This window comes from Cynocephalus volans, chromosome 1 (assembly GCF_027409185.1).
Source record: "Cynocephalus volans isolate mCynVol1 chromosome 1, mCynVol1.pri, whole genome shotgun sequence".
NCBI classification, from domain to species: Eukaryota; Metazoa; Chordata; class Mammalia; order Dermoptera; family Cynocephalidae; genus Cynocephalus; species Cynocephalus volans.
In genome coordinates, this window is record NC_084460.1 from 170683075 (window position 1) to 170706915 (window position 23841).

Consider the following 23841-nt stretch of genomic DNA (forward strand, 5'->3'; position numbering starts at 1 on the left):
TTTTGTCACTTCCTATTTACATTTTAAAGGAAAAAGAAGTGGGCATATCCTTTTTACTCTATTCAGAATAAAAGTAGATTTTCCAAGCACAGTAGATAAACGGATTTGATAACCTTTTTTTAGGTAATTATTGAGATTGTTATTTCACAGAGCACAATCCATCATTTTTTGGTTTTTGTGTTTGTTTTTGTTTTTTTAATTTGGTTCCTTGGATTATGAAGCTACAGATATTGACTCTCATGCAAATATTTTAAAAGTTGTTAGTGTTCCACTTTTTTTATTCTAAGGGACATAAAACTAACTACATTTTTGGTTCTTGTCAAAGTTTTCAAATTTCAAATTCATTGTTTGCATGATTCCAAATTCATTTGAGATTCTATGATAAAACGTGTGAATGCTCATTGCGTATTGAAAATTAGGAGAAATCTAATATTTACTTAATTGCAATTAAGATTTGGACCTTGTGAGGAAAGTGGAGTTGGTTTGGTCAGGCCCCCTCAGCTCCTATCCGGCTGGGTATGATTCAGCACATCCTTTGTAAACAAGTTGTGTGGGAGTAGAGTTAGTGCACATGTGCACCTGGGTACCCTTTTGGCTCATTGCCGTTTGTGTGTGTGCTCTTTCGGTATGGAAGGCAGCGGCTCTGAACTGCTGGTCAGCAAAGCTTGTATCTAAAAATAAAGTATGTCCACTTTGCTAGCAGCTACTCAGTTTGACTTTCAACTACCTGGCTCAGGACCTGCACAGGACAGGGCAGAGGGGTCTGTGATTCAGCCTGAAAATGGGCGTAGTTTTGGCAGGATGGGCAGGTAAGGGAGCCATGAGCCCCTCGGGAGGGGGAGGATATGTGGCTGCCCTCAAGCATGTGGTACCTGGTGGCAGTGTTCCTATGAACTTAGGCTCCACTGGAAACATGGGACCAAGTGGATTGGTCCCCCAAGAGCATAGATGAAGGTCTTAGGGTATTGAGCTCCATGGTGAAAGATGAGGAATCCTGGAGAATGGCTGGCCCGATGAGCTGGTTGTGGTTTTCTGTACTGTGAGACAATATGGACCAGACACTCCATGAGGCAGCATGGCAAAAGACAGACATGCTGAAGAATGAAGTGCAGTGACAGGTCAATGTTCCTGAAGTGGAGCATGATGACGAACGACCCTGACGCTGAGGTGGGAGAACCTGTGTGTTTCCTTGCATGACCTGTTGTGCATCAGAAACAGGCAAACCTCTAGTTGCTTGTCTCTTATAGTTGTGGGATCTAAGGGTAGATGGCAAATGTACAGTGTGTGTTAGCATTAGTGGATACCGGTGCAGAGTGTGGCCCAATATATGGCAGCCCAGAAGGGTTTCCAGGTGCCACAGTGAGTGTTGATGGCTATGGAGGACATTCTCTTACAGTCAAAGTTGTGTCATTACCATTGGGCATTGGGCAATTGTCACCTCATGTATATACTGTGTATATATCTCCTGTAGCTGTATACATCTTGGGTGTAGATGTACTTTATAGGCTACACCTGCAAATAATGGTTGGAAAATTCATGTTGCAGACACAGACAGTGAAGCCTGTGTGGTGGGGACATGCTAAACATGACCCACAGGTATTACCTAAGCCAAGGCATGTGGTCAATGTAAAATACTATCACTTGCCGGGAGGACATATGGAGATAGGTGCCACTATATTGGAGCTAGAAAAGGTTGGCATTATTCGTCCTGCACATAGTCCTTTTAATGCCCTTATTTGGCCAGTGAAAAAAACAGATGGTACCTACAGGATGACTGTCGATTATGGGGAAGAATAAAGTAGTGCCTCCTTTGCACATGACTGTGCCTTCAGTTCACAACTTGATAGATCAGCTGATGACTCAGCTAAGAACTTATAATGTACAGGATCTTGCAAATGCTTTTTTCTTTATCCTGATCTTGGTTGATAGCCAAGATCAATTGACCTTCATCTGGGAAGGAAGGTGATGCACTTTTCAAGTGTTGCCCCAAGGCTACCTGTATAGGCCAACCATCTGTCATGGTTTAGTGTTTGGGGACTAGCCAAGTGGACTAGGCCCAGCATGTTTCATTATATAGATGATGTCTTACTAATCTTTGATTCTTTTGCTGATTTAACCAACGTGGCTCCAATTCTGCTAGGTCATTTAGAACAATGTGAGTGGGTCATATATAAAGGTTTTACCCTTTGGATACATACTTGGAAATATCAGCAGTGGCTGGTAGGTCACTGACCCCTGTGGGGAAGAGCCATGTGGCAAGAGTTATGGGATTTAGGACATGGAAAGGAAGTAAATCTTTTCCATGTCACAGGACATTCCTCCTTAGCCAGTCCAATGATGAAGCCGATGCACTGGCTAAGGTAAGATGGCTGGAGAGAGCCCTAGCTGCTGATGTAACTGGGTGGCGACATCGAAGTATGCAGCATGCTGGCTGCAAGACCGTGTGGTCAATGGCTTGCCAGGTGCCACATAAACCTGTTAAATAATGTCCCTGATGGGCCACGGACCCTTGATGGTTCACCAGGTGCTGCATGCAGATAGGCAGAAAACCTAAGAAGAGGATGCTACTAATATGGTGGCAGGTGGATCTTTTGGGATCACTGCCAAAGTCAGAGAACTACAGGTATATCTTCAGAGCCATTGATATGGCTACCAATCTTCTGTTTTATGGTCTAGTAAAGCCCCAGACCAGGTAAGTACTACTGAGGTGTAGAATAGCCTTACAGCCATGTATAGTTGGCCCCTGGTCATAGAGAGTGATAATGTAACCCACTTTACTAGACATGAAGTACAGAAGTGGGCTTCTCAGTTGTCCATTCAGGGGAAGTTACTTGTGCCATATCATCCCCAGGCAATGGGAATGAGTGAATTAGCAATGGTCTTCTGAAAAAGGGAATAAGGCTATCCATCCAACCCCCATCCCTGAAGGGGTGGACATAGTGTTTATGGCCGACAGTCAGGATCTTAAATGAGAGACCCTGCAAAGGCAGGCCCTCTCCAGGGGAGGCTCTGTTGCACAGAGCTGTAGCACCTGTTCCTGCAATCATTCTTTACAGTATGGTAAGCTGGCATGTGTTCTACCAGAGGGACGAGAACTCCCTCTATTGGTGCCAATAACCATTGGTTTTTGTTTGTTTGTTTGTTTGTTTGTTTGCTCATAGTACTGTGGCTGCAGGCACCAGAGTCGACTGGACACATACATACATTCATGTGGCCAATGTGTCAGCTTGCTGAATATGCACCAAGTTTCCTACCAGTGTGGCTGCAGGATTCCTGTGGAAAATCACCCCAATGATGACTACTAACCAGACATGTGTATGGGTGGGTTTTTGCAGCTAATAGTTGAAAGGATAGAGCTATGGGGACAAGCCTCAAGGTGTATAAAACATACAATAAGTACCGGAGTTTATATGTATGCAAGGGTCAGCCATCCTTGCTAAGGGAACACTATGGAAGATCACAGATGCATAGATTGTACGGTGAGGGACCCTTAAAGGGTGGAGTGTGAGGAAAGTCAAGTTGGTTTGGTCAGGCCCCTTGCTTCATATCTGGCTGGGTAGGATTCAGCACATCCTTTGTAAACAAGTTGTGTGGGTGTAGAGTTACTGCACATGAGCACCCGGGTACCCTTTTGGCTCATTGCCACTTGTGTGTGTACTCTTTCCGTATGGAAGGCAGTGGCTCTGAATTGCTGGTCGGCATGGCCCACGTCTAAAAATAAAGTATGTCCAGTTTGCCGGTGGCTACTCAGTTTTACTTTCAACTGCCTGGCTCAGGACCTGCACAAGACAGGGCAGAGGGGTCTGTGATTCAGCCCAATAGACCCAAATGCAAAAGTTCATGCCATAAAATTTCCTGCATATTGTGTAGATGTAGGAAGTTTATTAATTTATATTATCCTACAAATATATATTATATACTTAAGTTGATTTAATCTATAGGTTGGATTTGGAGAGTGTTCTGAAAGTGTTGAGAGTTTAGTTTTTATTTTTTTAATACAACTTTATCCAAAAATGCAGAAAATTTTTCTGGCTGGCCAGGAGCATAACATTTCAGTGTTGATAAGTCCATTGACTGGAACAGTCTAGGAAGCAGGTACTGTAGAAGAGATGCCTCTCTCCGTGTAGCTGCATTGCCAATTCCAGCTGATGATTGTTCATCACCTTTTTGTTTATAACTATCTCAAAAGGTTTTCCACTTCTGAGAGTCTCCAATCAGCTTCCTGCACCTGACTAATAGCAAGTTCTGCTTTCTAAAGGTCTTCTTCACGGAATCCTTGTGCCTGTAAACATCCAGAGTAAATGACTCAGTGCTGAATGGTTCAGGTACCACCATTGCTCTACCAATTTGCAGAGTAAGCTGGTGGTAACCAAGGCTAGCAGTAAGGCTGGCAGCAGAAAGCAGCAGCAAAGAATGGTGAGTCCAGCCACCACCTGCCAGCCATCCTTGCTCACTTGCAGACTGTCCTGCACCAACACACTGACAATGAGGTTGTCAAAGCTGGTGGTCCCTACAGTAACAAACACATACTATATTGTGAGGGGTCTGCAAACCCCAACCCAACTTTCCACATTTCTTAAATAAGTTCTATTGGTGTATAGTAGTTCTAAGCATCTATAATTAACAATAATTTATTGTATGTTCTCAAATGGCTAGAAGAGAGGAGTTCTGATGTTGTCATCACAAAGAAATGATGAATGTTTTGTGATGATAAATACACTAAGTAACCTGATTTGACAATCACACATTGTATACACATATTGAAGCATAATTCTGTACCTGTAAATATATACAATCAATATGTTTGGATTAAAAAATAAATTCCTTTAAAAAATAATAATGAAACACATATTCAGAGTTTAGTGACTTTTCATTTCAAATGTATCTGCTTCTTCAACAAGTGGTGTTGGGAAAATTGGATATCCTTATACAGAAGAATAAAACTAGACATGCACCTCTCACCATATACTAAAATCGACTCAAAATGGATTAAAGATTTAAATATAAGACCTGGAATTGCAAAATTACTAAGGGAAAATATAGGTGAAACAGTTTGGGAACTAGGTCTGGGCACAGACTTTATGAATGTGACCTGAAAGCATAAGCAAAAAAAGAAAAAAAAAATGGGACTATATCAAACTAAAAAGCTTCTGAACAGCAAAGGAAACAATCAACACAGTGAAATTACAATCTACAGAGTGGGAGAAAATTTTTGCTAATTATGTACCTGACAAGGGATTAATATCCATAATATATAAGGAACTCAAGCAACTACATGGTTAAAAAAAATTAATCCAACTAAAAAGTGGACAAAGGAACTGAATAGACATTTTTCAAAGGAAGACATACAAATGACTAACAAGTACCTGAAAAAATGCTCAGCATCATTAGTCATCAGGAAAATGCAAATTAAAACCACACTGAGATATCACCTCATCCCAGTTAGACTTGGTATAATCAAAAACACAGAGAATAACAAATGTTGGGAAGGGTGTGGAGAGAAGGGAACATTCCTATGCTATAGGTGGGACTGTAAATTAGTACAACCACTATGGAAAACAGGATGAAGTTTTCTCAAACAACTACAGATAGATCTTCCATATGATCCAGCAATCCCACTTCTGGGTATATACCAAGAGGAATGGAAATCACCATGTCGAAGGGATACCTGCACTCCCATATTCATCCCAGCTCTATTCACAATAGCCAAAATATGGAACCAACGTAAATGTCCATTGATGGACGATTGGATAAGGAAAATGTATATATACACCATGGAATAGTACTCTGCCATAAAAAAGAATGAAATTTTCCCATTTGCAACAACATGGGTGAACTTGGAGAAACTTACATTGAATGAAATAAGCAAAGCACAGAGGGATAAATACCACATGGACTCACTCATAAGTGTGAGCTAAGAGAGAAGGAAGGAAAGAAAGACCACAGTAGTGTCTTGGATTTGCAGAAGGAGAGAACATCCTGAAGGACGCAAAGTGGAGTGGGGAAAGAGGGATGGGGAGGGGGGTCAAGGATAATTGGGGGGATAATTGGCTGCGGGACATGGGGTATAATCACAATTTGTGGTAATAGGCATGCTGACCGTATGGATCTGGCCATCACATCTTAAGCACGAATGGTGACAATTTGCTTTGTACCCCACGAATATTCACAACACCAAAAATTTAAAAGAATTCTTAAAAAAAATTTAGTAAAATTGGAAGAGTTATTGTTACTCAGTGAAAGGGAAGGATCACTTCAGAAAATAATGGACTGATGGATGGCATGATAACTTACACTTTTGATTTTAAAATGTTTTGGAAAAATCAGATCTCTCAAGAACAGTGAAAAATTGTCCAATATGTTTTATAAATAGTATCTAACTTTCTTCCATTTAAAATATAGACAAGATTTAAGAGAAAAAAACTGCTTTTAAAAATCATCAATTACTTTGTCATGTCAATATAAAATTTTTCTGATACTCTAATTAAATGCTCTATGCCATAGCAGATGATCTGACAAGACAAACATAAATGTGTCTTTGATTGACATAATTAAAAAACATTAGTACCACACCTGATTTCAAGATAGCAGAGTGAGGAAAATATAAACAGAGTGATGAACAAGAGCAAGAAACACAGAAGTAGGGGCTTTCCTGCAAGAACTGGAGCCATTATTAAAACAGGATATGCCATTATTGTCTGACAATATCTGAAACAGTGCTTAGGAAGTGAATCCAGTGGCTTATTCCTTATCCCCTGCATTCTATTTGATCTCCCAGTAGGACCTCCCAAGAGCCAAATCTAATCAGAAATCTGCTGTATAGAAAGATTTAGAAAGAAACAGAGCAGTATAGCAGAGGGAATGAAACATATCAGAAAGCAAAAAAAGGCAAATGATTAGAACAGACGTAATAATAACAATAATTAAAGCCTGATATTGGAGAGTAATGTTAGAACACTGAAAATAATAATTTAAAAATTATAAAATGCAGTGCTAAGAAAAAAAATTATTTAAAAAGAAAACAAGCTCAGATTGACATGAACAACTCTGAATAAAAGAAGACAAGAAAACAGTAATGCCAAAATTCTGATGGGGAATTATCTTGAAGCCAGAAACTCTTACTCATTAAAACCACATTGCAGACTCCTGCTTTTGCACATACCAAAGTAACTGACACTGTTCTTGCTCTCACATCTTACAGAAGAAGCCTGGAAAATGTCTACGAAACAACTGTTTTTAGAGAGTGTTGGAGAGTGATCTCTAAGGAAAGGAAAGCACATAAGTTGAGCCCTATAATTATCCGGTCTTTCAACATGAAAACACTTTCCAGGACTCAGAACAAGAAGGAAACAACCCCCTCCCCAACCAAAAAAAAAAAAAAAAAAAAATCATAGCATGTTGGTGAGGAAAAAGAGATGGGATACAGACTGAGAAGGATAGAATTTGTGGAACATGGTACCGAAGGGAAGAGAAATATGCAGATAAATAGATGCAAGACTACATGGGCGCCTTGAGTTTTTGCAGAATGCTATTGCACAGGCAAGTAGGAACTTCATGAGGCTAGGCAGTAACCAATACTAAGGTGCTATAGTGTAGCTTTCCCTAGCACTCACACAGAGTGGGGAACCATTCAGGTTCCAATAGGCTTGAGTAGGCAGACTTTAGTTATTACCTAGAGCATTTGGCAGAGACTCTACAATCATCTTGCTTTAACAGTAAGGGTAAAGTAGTCCTAGAATAAAAGTCACTCTATACCTGCCAAGTAAAGCTTTAAAAGAAGGTTTTGAAAGGATCCATCTGATTCACAAGTAGTTCAAGCACATGCTAAAACAAAAATAATCATTTTTTAAAAAGATAAAATCAAGTAGATGCTCAAAAATATAGAAACTACCCATCATCATATAAAAAAAAATACTGTAAATGAAAAGAATCAGAACAATGGTATCTATAATAAGGAGGAAAACAATTCAATAGAAAAAAACAAATGTCAGAGATGGTATAATTAGAATACAAGAACATTAAAATAGCTATTAAAGAAATGATCAAGAGTTTAAAGAAAAATATAGAGGTAGATTTGAAAAAGAAGCAAGTGGAACTTCCTAAATAAAAAAACAACAATTCTCAAGTAAAAATGGCATTAAATAATCTTAACAGTAGATTAGGCAAAGCAAAAGAAAAATCAGTAAACTTGGAAACATGACAACAGAAACTAAACTACAAAGAAATACTCAGTGCTGAATGCATGGTGATTGTGAAATGCTTCCCAGGTTCATATGTCAAAATGTGGGTAAGAAAATGTACGCCTTAAAATTTATGAAAGAGGATTAAATAGAAACTGATGTAAAAGGTTTGAAAGCCTGGAGAACAAGTTAAGTTTTATTTGTAGATGGCTGGAATCGACTGAGTATTTTTGAGTAGGGAAGCTATGTGATCAGAGATGAGCTTAATGTATCACAAAATCCATCTTCTCTCAGGATTGGCAGAGTGCAAAAGACTACCTGCCTGGGTTGGGGGATCACATTGCTAAGAAAAACATAAACACATCTATTTAAGTAACCTACATTATCTTACTCAATTACTATTCAGATATTCACTCTCCCAAGAAATAGCACCTGCATCCACAGCGTCATGCTAATAGTTTCCCACTGTAATATACACTTCAGGACAAGGCTGAGGCATTTCAGAAAACAAACATTAAGGGGATCTTAAAACCATGATTTTCAAAGCTGGAGATCATTATCTCCTCTCATAGTAGGCTGTTCCATGGGTTTGCTTGTACTCTTGTCCCAAAGATTGAATAATAAATACAATTATAGCAGTAGGGAATCTGACAAGACAATCAGAAACAAGCTCACAATTATGGATATTAGTTGAACACAGTGACAGTTATTTATCTACATGAAGGAAAAAGGTGTATTTCTAAATGTGCTTCATGCTTCAGCAAAACCTGGATGAATCATTTAAATTAGAAATTTCATTGTGTTGAAAGGAAATAAGATAATTCTACTGAATATATTGAGGACTTCAAAATTAGGGTAATGAAAAGTCCTGGTTTACTGGAGAATAATTCTGTTTTATGCCCACTGTCTTGGTTTAGTAATATCAAACACTTTCACTCTCAAAACTACTGCTGTTGGAATTTGAAACATTTGTTTAATTAACACTACCATACAAGGAAAATTGGGTGTTTGTATCACATTAATTTCAGTAAAAATATACAGAAAAAGATGTTTAAAATTTGGTTTTCAGGGCCAACCCCGTGGCTCACTCGGGAGAGCGCGGCGCTGGGGGCGCAGTAGCGCTCCCGCCACGGGTTCGGATCCTATATAGGGATGGCCGGTGCGCTCACTGGCTGAGCGCAGTGTGGAGGACACCAAGCCAAGGGTTGTGATCCCCTTACTGGTCACGAAAAAGGACAAAAAAGAAAAATTGGTTTCATATGATAACTTTAAATTTTCCATTGTAATTGCACAAAATTCATGTATGACATAAGTTTGTTTTAACAGTTTTATTTCCTTAGGTTCAACGAGGAAGGATGAGATCTGGGAAATTCTCTGCAACATCATTTGAGGAAGTATAGAACCACTGCCATATGTACTGTAGGTATAGTGTAATTAAATGTACTTAATTAAATGTATTTATGATTATGGACTCTGCAGTCAGGCCTGTGCTTGAACTCCAGTCCTGCCAAGTACTACTTGAATGACCTTAGGCAAGTCACTCAAGCTCTATGGGGCTTAAGAGCTACCATCTGCATAATAAGGTCATGTGATTTATGCAAGGATTAAATGAGTAAAATATTATAAAGATATTAGACACTATATAGCACACTGTACTCTTACAAGATACTATTTCCTAAAGCAGATTAAGAAAACATTAAAAAAAAAAAAGCTATTTGTACTTAATATCAAGTCTTCCATCCAAGTATAAATTCTGCTAGAAGGAAAAGGTGGATGGTAATGGGTTCTCCTCCACCTTGGGAGGAAATGCATATGAGGGAAGTATCAAAATATCCCTTACCAAATGACTGCTAATTGATCTTTAACCCTCTTCAGGACTAAAAACACAGCAAAAAGACAATTTGTAGAAATGTGATACCGAGTACTACCACACAGAGGAAATCTTACTTAAGAGATGACCACTAGAAAAATCATATCATATAGCTTCTGCTTTCTTATAAAAGTGTTGGGAGTAAATGATGATGCTTATTACTTTTTCCTGCTTTGAAACAGAAAATGAAGTAGGGTGCTTCAGTGGAAATTTTTCAACCGTGAAATTACAGGTCAATCTGCTGTGTATAATGATAAAATATAAATGGTGATGGCATTGTTGAACCATTGCCTATGTCCTGGGCTGCTACCTCTTGATTTCTTTGTATTTGAAGAAACAAATACCTATTTACTTAAGCTAGTCTTACCTGGGTTTTCTGTTTCATTTTTTGTTTTTATTTGTTTGCCTTCAAACCCATTTCTAAATGATTGAAGAGTTTATGAGGGCTACAGCTGTACAAATAGTACTGAAGGTTTCACATTCATGAGTATTATCTGAGGATAGTGCACCAAGGATTTTATAGCAGCTTTGGGGAGTAGTTTGCTCCTGCTCCAAGTACTGCATAAGAGAAAATTACAAGGAATGTAAAGAAAGGCCATCAAGCAAAGCTGTTTGAAGCAGAGAATACTAAACATTATAAGTAGACATTAAAAAAACAAAACAAAGCAAAAAACAAACAAACAAACAAAAACTTCAAGAAACCATTGCTAACAGATACTATAATTCCAAACAACAGACAGTGTCTGACTATGGATATTTTACTCTTCAGATGTGTCTGTTGTACCGTGCCATTGCAAATGTGAATGACCCATTGTAGATATTGACATCATACTCTATTGTCTATTAAAATCAGAAATAATATATGAGTAGATATGTGATTATGGTTAGTTTTTCACTAGACCATCATCGTGAAGAAATAAGCAATTCTATTTCACCGAAACTTTCATTAACTGTAGGTGCAAAACCCTGAGTGGAGATGGAGTTAACTGTAGAGACCTTAAAATGTAATTCAGATATGTTAAGAATATATTTTACAAAATAGGAACAGGGCATATTTAAATAAAAATGCAAAAAAAAAATACTGAGAAAAATTTATCTTATGAGGGGATATGCCATATTATTGAGTGGGAATACTTAAACAAAGAGAGATTTCATTGCTCCCCAAATCTATATATTGATTTAATGTAATTTCCCCTTTCCAAAATCATAGAAGTTTGTTTATTTGTCTGTTTGTTTTGGAGTAAAGGCATTTGTGGGCTAAATGATAGCCAAGAAAACATTGAAGAATAATAACAAAGTAAAAGTACTAAATATTATGACTTATTATAAAGATACACTAAGACAGTGTAAAATTTGTGGAAAAATAGGCTATGGAGTAGAAGAGAGTGTTTAGAAACCCTACTAAACCCATTAATACTTTAGATGGTCTGCCATCTACTTTATTCCTAGCATTCTATAAAAAAAGACCCAATGCCACAGACTTTGATATGTCAAATATCCTGGGTTCCACTTTGCTCTGCCGCCCATTATGGGCATTGGGCCCTACTTGTCTCCATTGGTTCAATGGCCTCTGCAACTCCAGGATCCCATCATCTACACTAATAATTAGGTGCTCAGGTAGCATTCCTCACTATTATACTCTTAGGACAGTGTCAGGCTGGATCACAGACCCCTCTACCCTGTCCTGTGCAGGTTCTGAGTCAGGTAAGCAAAAGAAAAACCAAGTAGCCACTGGCAATGTGGACATGCTTTATTCTTAGACATGAGCTCTGCAGACTAGCAGTTCAGAGCTGCTGCCTTCCATACCAAAGGTACACAACAATAGTGGCAATGAGCCAAGGGATACATGGGCATGCATGCAAACTAACTCTACTCCCACGTAACTTGTTTACAAAGGATGTGCTGAATCATACCCAGCCAGATATGAGGCGAGGGGGACTGACCAAACCAACTCCACTTTCCTCACAGATAGTCACCATGAGCCTTCCTTATTATAACATAGGTATCAGTGTTTTTTTTAACAGATATACCCTTTGGACCCTTTTGTAGTCAGGGGAGGAATGAGTGTAAAGTTATTCCCTGATTAATCCACTCTAATGTTCTCACATTTTTGGAGACCTTCTTCTATACATTATGAAGGGAGTTATGGCATCCCATCCTTGAATACAGGCCAAGTTGAGTTCAATTAAAGTCAATTCCTTTTTAAGAGTATCACTAACAAATTGTTATAAAGACCAGGTCTTTATTTCAAACTAATTTCTAGTATCAAGTCTGTTTTCACTTTGTAACACATGATGTTAAAATATAATAGCAGAAATGGAAAAAACAGTATAGAAATGCCAATATTATCAAGATATTTAATATATTCTAGTAGAGCCGCATAAGCTCATTAACATAAGAATAATATGAAGATGTTCTATGTCTCTTCATCAATTCTTCCCTAGTAAAATGCTTTGTTAGCTACTAATGAAAAAATAAGTAGTGAATTATAAAGTGACAGTCATTGAGCTGCAAATTTTAGTACTTTTATTTCAGTAACTGATTAATTCCATCTCAGACTGGCACTGCACATTCTCAATCTGTAAAGCAAATGTAAAATATGTCTCCACTATTTTGACTAAGTATGAAAATGCTTGTCTGTTAAAATAAGTATCATATTTATTATAATCAATTCAATTTTTTTGTTCCACCAATCCTCATGTAAGAATCCTTTTGCTTGCATTGTACCTACTGATAGGGAAAAGGAATATGTGTACACATAGATACATATTCCTCTTGCCCAACAATGACAGTTCTTTTTTCAGGGCATTCAACAAAGGACACCAACAATTCCTAAAGCACAATTTTATTTCTTCCAGGAAATTCTTTCTCCCAGAACACTTAGTTAATGCCCTGCTTTCATTGGTTAAATAAAAGAAGAAAAGAGATCTGTATAAATTCATTAATATTTATCTATTTTTGAATACATTGATATGTCTTTAAAACTTTTGCCTGTTTTGGTATTCTGCTTCCCTGGATAATTCTCTCTATAAAAATGAGTAGTTTAGACTCCCACCTGAGCCCTGAAGGGGACAAACACTGATCAAGCCAGCACCCAGTTGAGTGCAGGTTCCTGCTGAGCCCCAGAGAGGATGAATGCCAACTGAGTCAGTATCCAGGAGAGTGCAGACTCCAGCCTGAGCCCCAGAGGGGACAAACACTGACGGAGCCCACACCTAGGTGAATGCAGGCTCCCACACAGCTGATCCCAGACACAGCTTCAGGCCCGCCCAGGCCTGCCTGAGCCCTAGAGGGGTTACACACCTACCAAGCTGGTGCCCAGATGAGTGCAGGCTCCCACCTAGGCTCCAGAGGGACCCACACACCAACTGAACAGGAGCTGAAACAGCTCACTACACATTTAACTGCACTGGTATAATAAGAGTCATCAGCAGAGCCTACAAATAGAGGAGGAAGCCTTTCTCCTCATACCACACTACAGGGTAATAGAAGAAACAAGTGTTCTCCCAGATGACCAAACATCAACAAGAAAGCACTAAAACTGCAAATAAACAAGAACATATGACACCATCAAAGAACTATAGTAATTCTTAAATACCAGATCCCATACAGCAAGAAACCCTTGAGATATCTGAGAAGGAATTCTAAGTACTGATCTTAAGAAAACTCAAAGAGATAAGAGAAGAATCAATTAAAGAACACAATGAAACAGGAAAAAATATTCAAGATATGAAGGTGGAAATTTACAAACAGATTAATACCTTAAAAGAGAATGTAACAGACTTAAAAAAGAGTGCAAATGAAGGATTCACCCAACGAAATATAAAACAGAGCAGAAAGCCTGAGCAGCAGGCTAAAGCAAGCAGAAGACAGAATTTCAGATCTCAAAGATGATCTTTTTGAAATAACCCAGGCAGACAAAAAAAAAAAAAAAAAGAAAAAAGATTTTAAAATAATTAAGAAAACTTAAGAGAGCTAGCAGGCAACCTCAACTGCACAAACATCTGAATCATGGGTATTTCAGAAGGGGAGGGAAAAGGAAAAGGCATTGAAAACCTATTCAAGGAAGTAACAGAAAACCTCCCAGCTATAGGGAGGGATGCAGACCTTCAGATCCAGAATGCCCAAAGATTCCCAAATAGATTCAGTCCAAAAAGATCCTCTCCATGTAATGTGACAGTCAAACTGACAAAACTCAAAGACAAAGAGAGAACTCTAAAAGCAGCAAGAGAAAAGTGTCAAGTCACCTATAAGGGAACCCCCATCAGACTAACGGCAGACTTCTCAACCGAAACTTACAGGCCAGAAGAAAACAGGATTATATGTTTAAAAGACTAAAAGAAAATAATTGCCAGTCAAGAATCCTATACCCAGCATGAATATCCTTCAGAAATGAGGGAGAAATAGTGTATTTCCTTGACAAACAAAATTTATGGGAGTTCACTACCACATGACCAGCCCTTCAAGAAACACTCAATGGAGTCCTGCATCTGGAATCTGAAAAATGATAATATCATAGATTCACAAGAAAGCGCAAAACCTGCCATTAAAACTGAAATGCAAATGAGAAGGAGAAAGAATCTAAATCATGTCATCTCAAAAATCCAACTACCATTAAAGAAGAAAAATAAAAGGGGAAGAAAGGGACAAATGATGTTTAAAATATCTAAGCAAAAAGCAATATAATGATAGGAGTAAAGCAATACTCATCAATAACCTTAAATGTAAATGGATTAAACACCCTATTCAAAAGACACAGGCTGACTGATTGGATTAAGAAGCTAGGACCAACTATATGCTGTCTTCAAGAGACCCACCTCACCTATAAAGACAAATAGACTAAAAGTAAAGGGATGGGAAAAGATACACCATGCAACTGGAAACCAAAAACATGCAGGGGTAGCTATTCCTATATTGGATAAAATAGACTTCAAACCAAAAACCATAAAATGAGACAAAGAAGAACATTGTATAATAATAAAGGGATCTATCAAGTTGGGGGACATAACAATCATAAATACGTATGCACCCAACAGGAGAGCACTGAGATTTATAAAGAAAACACTCTTAGACCTAAAAAAAGAGACAGACCCAAACATAATAGTGGATGACCTGATCACTCCTCTCTCAGTATTAGACAGATTTTTCAGGCAACAGATCAACAAAGAAAAACAGGATTTAAACTACACTTTAGACCAACTGGACCTGGCACACATCTACAGAACATTTCATTCAACAACTAGAGAATATACATTGTTTTCATCAGCACATGGAGCATTCTCCAGAATAAATCACATACTAGGACACAAGTCAAGTCTTAGCAAATTTTTAAAAAGTGATACTATCCCAAGTATCTTTTCAGACCACAATGGATTAAAACTGGAAATCAATAACAAGCAAAATTCTGGAAACTATTCAAGTGTATGGAAACTGAAGAACAGACTCCCGAATGACCTATGGTCCAGGAAGAAATTAAACATGGAATTAAAAAATTTCTTGAAACTAACAAGAATAAAGATATATCATACCAAAACCCATGGGATACTGCAAAAACAGTACTAAGAGGGAAGTTTATTGCAATAAATGCTTACATCAAAAGAAAGGAAAGATTTCACATAAATGGCCTAACACTATGCCTAAAGAACTAGAAAAATAACAACAATGAAATCCCGAAAGTAATAATCAAGGTCAGGGCAGAACTAAGTGAAATAGAGACCCAAAGAACAATACAAAAGATCAATGAAACAAAAGGTTGGTTTTGGAGAAGGTAAATAATATGGACAAACCATTAGCTAGGTTAGCAAACAAACAAACAAACAAAAGTGAGAATACCCAAATAACAAAAATCAGAAGTGAAAAGGGAGACATTATAACTGATAGCACAGAAATACAAAGAATCATTAGAGATTGTTATAAATAATTGTATACTAACAAATATGAAAACCTGGAGGAAATGGATAAACTTCTGGACACATACAAACTACAAAGACTGAACCAAGAAGAAGCAGAAAACCTAAACAGACCAATAATAAACTATGAGATCGAAGCAGTAATCAGAAATTTTCCAATGAAGAAAATCACAGGACTGGTTGGCTTTACAGCTGAATTCACTCAAACTTTTAAAGAAGAATTAATACCACTTCTCTTTAAACTTTTCCAAAAGTTGAAACAGAAGCTATTCTCCCAAAACTCATTCTATGAGGCCAGCATCATCCTGATATCAAAACCAGATAAAGATACAACAAAGAAAGAAAACTACAGGCCAATATCCTTAATGAACCTAGATGCAAAAATACTCAACAAAAGAGTAGCTAATAGAATACAGCAAGACAGACGTGAAATTATACACCATGATCAAGTGGAATTCATTCCAGGGATGCAAGGTTGGTTCAACAGACATGAGTCAATGTATGTGATATACCACATCAACAAAACTGAGGACAAAATCCATTTGATTATCTCAATTGTTTCAGAAAAGGCATTTGACAAAATTCAGCATCGCTACATGAATAAGACTCTCAGCAAACTGGGTATAGAAGGAAATTATCTCAATACAATAAAAGCCATTTATGACAAACCAATCACCAATATCATCCTGAATCGGGAAAAGCTGAAAGCAGGAACAAGACAAGGATGCCCTCTCTAACCACTCCTATTTCACATAGTATTGGAAGTACTAGCCAGAGAAATCAGGCAAGAGAAAGAAAAAAAGGGCATCCAGGTTGGAGAGGGTGAAGTCAAATTGGCCTTGTCTGCTGATGACATGATCTCATATAAAGAAAAATCTATAGACTCTACCCAAAAAATCTTACAACTGATTAACAATTGCAATAATTTTGCAGGATACAAAATCAACACCCAAAAGTCAATAGCCTTTTTATACTCTGATAACAAACTAGCAGAAAATGAAATCACGAAAACAAGCCCATTTACAATAGTTGCCAAAAAAATAAAATACCTAGGTATCAATTTAACCAAGGAGGTGAAAGATCTCTACACCGAGAACTATGAAACACTACTGAAAGAAATTAAAGAGAACACAAAAAGATGGAAAGAAATACCATGCTCTTGGATGGCAAGAATTAACATTGTGAAAATGTCCATTCTACCCAAAGCAATGTACAGATTCAATGCAATTTCCATCAAAATACCAATGGCATTCTTCACAGTAATAGAAAAAGCAATCCAACCATTCATAGGGAACAACAAAAGACCCCATATCACCAAAGCAGTCCTGAGCAAAAAAATAAATAAATAAATAAATAAAGCTGGAGGCATAACACTATGTGACTTCAAATTATATTACGAAACTATTGTAACCCAAATGGCATGGTACTGGCATAAAAACAGACTCTCAGATCAATGGGACAGAATAGAAAAACCAGGAATCAATCCACATACTTATAGCCAACTGATCATTGACAATGGCAGCAAGAACATACATTGAGGACAAGTCTTCCTCTTCAATAAATCATGCTGGGAAAAATGGACATCCATATGCAGAAAAATGAAACTGGATCTATACCTCTATCCATATACCAAATTCAACTCAAAATGGATTAAAGTCTTAAATATAAGACCTGAAACCATAAAATTAGTAATGGAAAATACAGGGGAAACAATACAGGTAATAGGACTGGGCAAAGACTTTATGAATAAGACCCCAAAAGCACAAGCAACAAGAAAGAACATAAATAAATGGGATTATATCAAATTAAAAAGCTTCTGCACAGCAAAGGAAACAATCAACAGAAAGGAAAAACTACCTACGGAATGGAAGAAAATATTTGCACACTATACACCCAACAAGGGATTAATAGCCAGAATATACAAAGAACTCAAACAACTATACAGTAAAAAAAAATAATAATCCATTTAAAAAATGGACAAGGAGATAGACACTTTTCAAAGGAAGACATACAAATGGTCAACAAGTACATGAAAAAATGCTCAGCATCACTATTAATCAGAGAAATGCAAATCAAAACAACACTGAGTTATCATCTCACCCCAGTTAGAATGTCCATTATTAAAAAGACCAACACTAATAAATTCTGGCAAGAATGTGGGGAAAGGGAAACTCTTCTACACTGTTGGTGGGACTGTAAATTAGCACAGTCATTATGGAAAACACTAGGGAGGTTTCTCAAACAAGTACAGATAGAGCTACCATATGATCCAGCAATCCCACAACTGGGCATATATCCAAAGCAATGGAAGTCATCATGTCGAAGGGATACCTGCACTCTCACAATCATTGCAGCTCAATTTACCATATCCAAAATATGGAGTCAACCTAAGTGTCTGTGGACAGATGACTGGAAACAGAAAATGTGGTATATATACACCATGGAATATATATACACTACTTAGCCATGAAAAAGAATGAAATTCTGCCATTTGTAGCAACATGGGTAAGTCTGGAGACAATTATGTTAAGTGAAAAAGAATTACAACGTTCTCACTTATAACTGGGTAGGGAGAGAGACGAGAGAGAGAGAGAGAGAGAGAAAGAAAGACAACTATTCACTGAGCTTTTAGAAGGAGAGAACAAAGGTAAGGTTACTAGAGATGGGGGAGGGAGGGAGGGGTTAGGCGAGGGACAGGTCAGGTAAAAGGCATAAAGAAAAATCATAATTTGTAATGATGAATATACTACTACTAATAAAAAATAATAAATTTAAAAAAATGAGTAGTCACTTGCTATCTAAAACTATTGCCAGAGATACAAAGGGAAGTTGCTATGAGAAACAGTTCTTATAGAAGGACAGTCATCCCTGTAGTGACAGCACTATGCACCAATCTTTTTCATACTGAATTTTCTGCATTTGTGTAAGATAAAAATGCAGTTATAACACCTCAAATAGTAACAATTATTTTGGAATGACCACTAGCATATGTGCAATTTAGAGTCTTTACCACTGGGTCCTCTCTCTTTTAGAAAGTCTCCACACAAATATGCAATATCCACTCTGGTCATAATATAAACAACAGAATGCAATCTAAATTCAACTCCTTTATTCATCTTTTAAAATTATTTTCTAAGTGTTCATTGATTTTAACTTTGTTCATTTCTGAAATGAAGTTCAATAAACCCGAGAAGCACTTTGTCTCCTGAAAGTGATATGTCAGAAAATGTCTCTGTTGGATTTATTTATGTGAGATGTCTGCAAGCAGTTAATTAGTTACTCAGCAGATGAATTCAGAAATGTTTTTTTCAACTTTATTATATTTCACCTTCAGGTACCAAGATAAAACATTTTTTAAAAAATAAATACTTCTATGAAACTGTTCTACTTCCACTGGTGTAATTCCAAATAAACAGAGCCTATCAGATGAAACATATCACTTTTTGTCAATAATTTTGCTTCAATAAAAATTTTGTACATTATTAGAAATTTAATAAAAGCAGACTTTTTAATTCAAGATATGAAATTTAAGTAGATATTACTTGGAAATAGTAATATATAATATATATATATATTATATACATATATTTATATATTTTTTTACCTTAAAGAAGACAACTGAACAAATGACATTAGGTACACTTTGTAAGAGTGAGTTTTATCTTACTATCCTTATAGAAGTAATGCTCTTTCCCTAAAAAGTGCTTTAAATAATTGCATCCAGTTTGGAATTTGACTCAGCATTTATTGTTCAGATTACTGAAATGAATCCATAGATTCCTATTACCACATATATATTGTATCAGCAGATTAACTTGACATTCCTGAAACTAACCACAGCCAACAAAGCAAATCCAATCACATTATAACTGCAACAGCTGTATATACAATACAGCTAAATTTAATGTCTTCATAAAATTATAAAAATCTTTATGTCAATTAAAAATTCCCCACAGTGAGAAAACAAAATAATATATTAGATTTCATTTCTGGGTTCCAAGCTGGTGAATTGCAAAGTGAAAGGGATTTCTGTAATTTTTATTTCCACAATGGCATTTGCAACTTAAGCCTTTGATTTTCTTGATATTTTAGTAATACCCCAAATCCTTAACCTTTCACTACAACAGACCATGACCCTGTATGTTTATGAGTTTAATACAGGCGATATATACCTGCAAATATTATTTTGTACACTCAAGTGTATGTATAGTTCTGCATGATATATACCCCATATTAAATATTTATAAAACTTTTATGAAGCACAATTATACAATTATGTTTTTCATTAAATTGTAAGAATTTACACAAGAAAATTAACACAATGTATTTTTCAATCTTGAAGAAAAATGTTCATGATGAAATAGTTGCTTTTGTTTATATAATGGTGTAGCTCCAATTACTTGACACACACAATTTTAAAGGACAAAAATGATTCCTTAACACTCCATGCGGTATTTTTTTTACCAGGAAACAATCCAACTGAATATTTACACTCACCACTCACAGGATCCAGGTCTTGCTTTGCTTAGTCAGTGGGGGTTGACAGTCTGATTCCCAGCTCTGCATTCACACTGTTGTTGCCTAACAACACTAACTTAAGAGTAAATTAATATTCTTATAAATTTTTCATGTCCTGTTATTTAATTATAATGGCAAAAATTGTTTATTATAAACATTGGGACAATTAGAATATACAGTGTCAGACAGTCATACTATAAAGGGAATATTTAGGGTAGCTGGGGAAAATTAATTTCTTCTAGATATCTCTTCATGTCACAGGTATAAAGAGTACGGGGATACTTTCTGCGAGTTGTTCTTGGAATACAGGGTAACCACTTGCTAAAAAGTGAGAATTAATTTGGAAAAATTCACTGAGGTAAGAACCAATTTCTATTGTGCAGTGATTATAAATATAAACATGTCATCTACCAACATATTCCAGTTTTGTTTTAGTTTTCATTTCGTACATTTATAGGCTTTTATGTTACCTTGTTGTGCTGGCTAAGTCTTCTAGTTCAGTGTTTTATGTGAGGATAGTAGGTCTATGTATCTACGTCCTCATCTTAAATGGAAATTGGAAAACTTTAGCACTAAATACAGATATGCTGTAGTTTCCTGAGGAATATTTTTGACTAGCTATAGAGTTCATTTCTATTGCTAGTTTGCTAAAAATTAACATGAAAGGATGCTTTAATTTTATCACATATTTCCTGTATCTATTTTAATAATCAATTTTTAAAAAAATTATTTATTTTATGTTTTACCTCTAAGAAGCTTACAGAAAATGCCAATGCTTTTGGTTCAAGGACCACACTTTGAGAACAACCGCGTACGTAGACTTTACTTCCGTGAAAATATCTGGAGCGGTAAAATTGCTTCCGTTTGGTTTACCTGAAAATATTTCTACTTTGCTCCCATTCTTGAACGGTGCTTTCACTGGATTCACAATTTTAGGTTGATAGGTATTTTCTTTCAGACCTTTGAATATATTATTTTATATACTTCTGAATTTCATTGATGTTTTTGAGAAGTCAAATGTCAATCTAACCATTTTTCCTTATTGAAAACTGTCTTTTTTTTTTTCTGAATGTTTTAGGAAATAACTTTTTGTATGGCTAATGGATTTTTCTTACTGGTGAAACAAATTGTCACAATCTTAGTGAGTGGCTTAAAACTCAAGTATATTATCGTACAGTTGTGTAGTGTCCAAAAAGAGTCTCAGTGCGCAAAATCAAGGTCAGCAGAGCTGCACTTCTTTCTAGTGACTCTTGGGGAGAATGTATTTCCTCTATTTTTTCAGCTTCTTGAGGTTGTCTACACTGCTCGGCCTGTAGACATCTTCCTCCATCTTCAGAGGTAGCAACAGCAAATGCAGTCTTCACATAGAATCTCTCTGACTACAGCCAGGAAAGGTGTTTGGATTTTAAGAATTTATGTGATTAGACTGGACACCACTGAATAATTCAGAATAATGTGTCCACTTCAAGGTCCTTGACTCACATTACCAAAGTCCTTTTGCCACATAAAGTAATCTATTCACAGGTTCCAGGGATTAGGATTTGGATATTTTGGAAAGAGCCATTAGGCTGTCTACCACAGTGTAGTTCTGCAGTTTAGGTATGTATTTATTCTTATTTACTTTAATTGTAAATTTCAGACTCCCAAAAATGATTATTTGTATTATTAGTTCAGTTTAGGAGCTTCTCAACCGATTCCCAATTCTCTTCTCTTTTCCTATGGAGCTCAATTTTAATTTCTCAATTTTTACTCCATGTCTCTTAAGGTCTCTTTAACATTTAATATCATCTTTTTTACGTGTTGAATGTCTTTAACTTTCTTTCCATATATTAATTGTCTCTCCTGCTGTACCTTTTCTATTATTTAAATTATTTATTTCATAAATTTTTAATTTATTTTCATGTTTAAAATACTGTTTTTTACATCTAATTAGTTCTTTTGTAATATCAATTATTTATATTAATATTTGAAATCCTGCCTTCTATTTCTTTAAATATAAAAAATATTTTGTATTTTTTTAGTAATTCTACAAGGTGACATACTTTTGGGTCTGATTTAGTTGGCTCATGTTTCTCCGACTCTAACTCATGATGTGTTTTGTGTTCACACATGTGCATGTGCACATTATGTTTTGTTTTGACTATGAGCTCATAAGCATTAACTTGTAGTTTGAAGGTCTTTTCAGAGAAATGATTCAAATTTGCATATTTGGGTGCTTGGCAGTACTCTCAATGCTGGATTACTTTAAAATATACACTTTGAGGTTTTGTTTTGTTCAGTTTGATGTGGTCTGGTTTGGCAGCATTAATTCTGCTATAAACCCAAATGAGGCTTAGTTGTTTATTACAAAGTCTTAGAAGTGAGCTTTTCCCATTTATTTATTCATTTATTTGCAATTTTATACATATGTAATAATGTCCTATTTTTTTCTCTTTTCTCTGATTTTGTTAGGAAATGATGTCAGGATTCTATACTAGCTGTATTCTCTGCTTTAAAGTGCTTTTTGTGGTACAATTACTCATTTTTTGAAAGGTTAAACAAATCCAGCTTTAAGATTTAGAGTGATAAAACCTTCTCCACTAGAGATTTCAACTCTCTTTGCCTTACTTAATTAGAGCCCAAAATTCCAATAATTCAAATAGTAAATCAGACAAAAGTAAACTACTATTTCAAATAAAAGTAATAAATAATAGTTAGTAAAAAATAAAATAATTCAAAAATACTATATGAATGAATTTTACTCCAAATCTACTCTTGTCAATTTTAGCATGTAAATCAATTCTTTGGCCAATCTGGTTGATATAAAAGACTATAGCTAAAAACCACAAATCATCATTTGTAAAGCTGTGAGGTTGACATAATAGAATATATTTAACAGGAAATTATCTTAATAGTAAAAGCAGTGAATTTATTGTGTAACATTTCTTTCCAAATTAGATAACAAAATCCCAAAATGAGGAAAAATCTACTTGACCTAATTCATATGCTGATTTAGTGCCCAAGTAGTATTTTGGCTGTTCATTAATATTTAATATTGCCTTTCTAGTATTCTTTCAATGATCCTAATATAGCATGGCTATTCAAATTAAAAATAATTATTTTTACCCCAAAATGCTTTATGCAACTTTATACTTAGATGATTTATTATATTCAGTCTGTTCCTTCTGTAAGTAATGCTAAATTCATTTAAAGTTTACTTGAGCCATAAACTACATCAAAACTCATTATATTAAGAAAATACAATTTAAGCTAATTTGATTTGTTTAATTAGATATGGCTTGTTACATATCTTAAAGTATGTGTTTTGATTTCATTATATGCTATTTTAAGTGTGTGTATAAGTGTGAAAGTAGAGGTACTTTAG

At 36.0% G+C, this 23841-nt stretch overlaps 1 pseudogene; it reads right to left on the reverse strand.

Moving 5' to 3' along the window:
• Positions 1-3984: 3984 nt before the first annotated feature.
• On the reverse strand, positions 3985-22594 carry LOC134363593 (UDP-N-acetylglucosamine transferase subunit ALG13 homolog; annotated as a pseudogene).
• Between the last annotated feature and the right edge of the window lie 1247 nt (positions 22595-23841).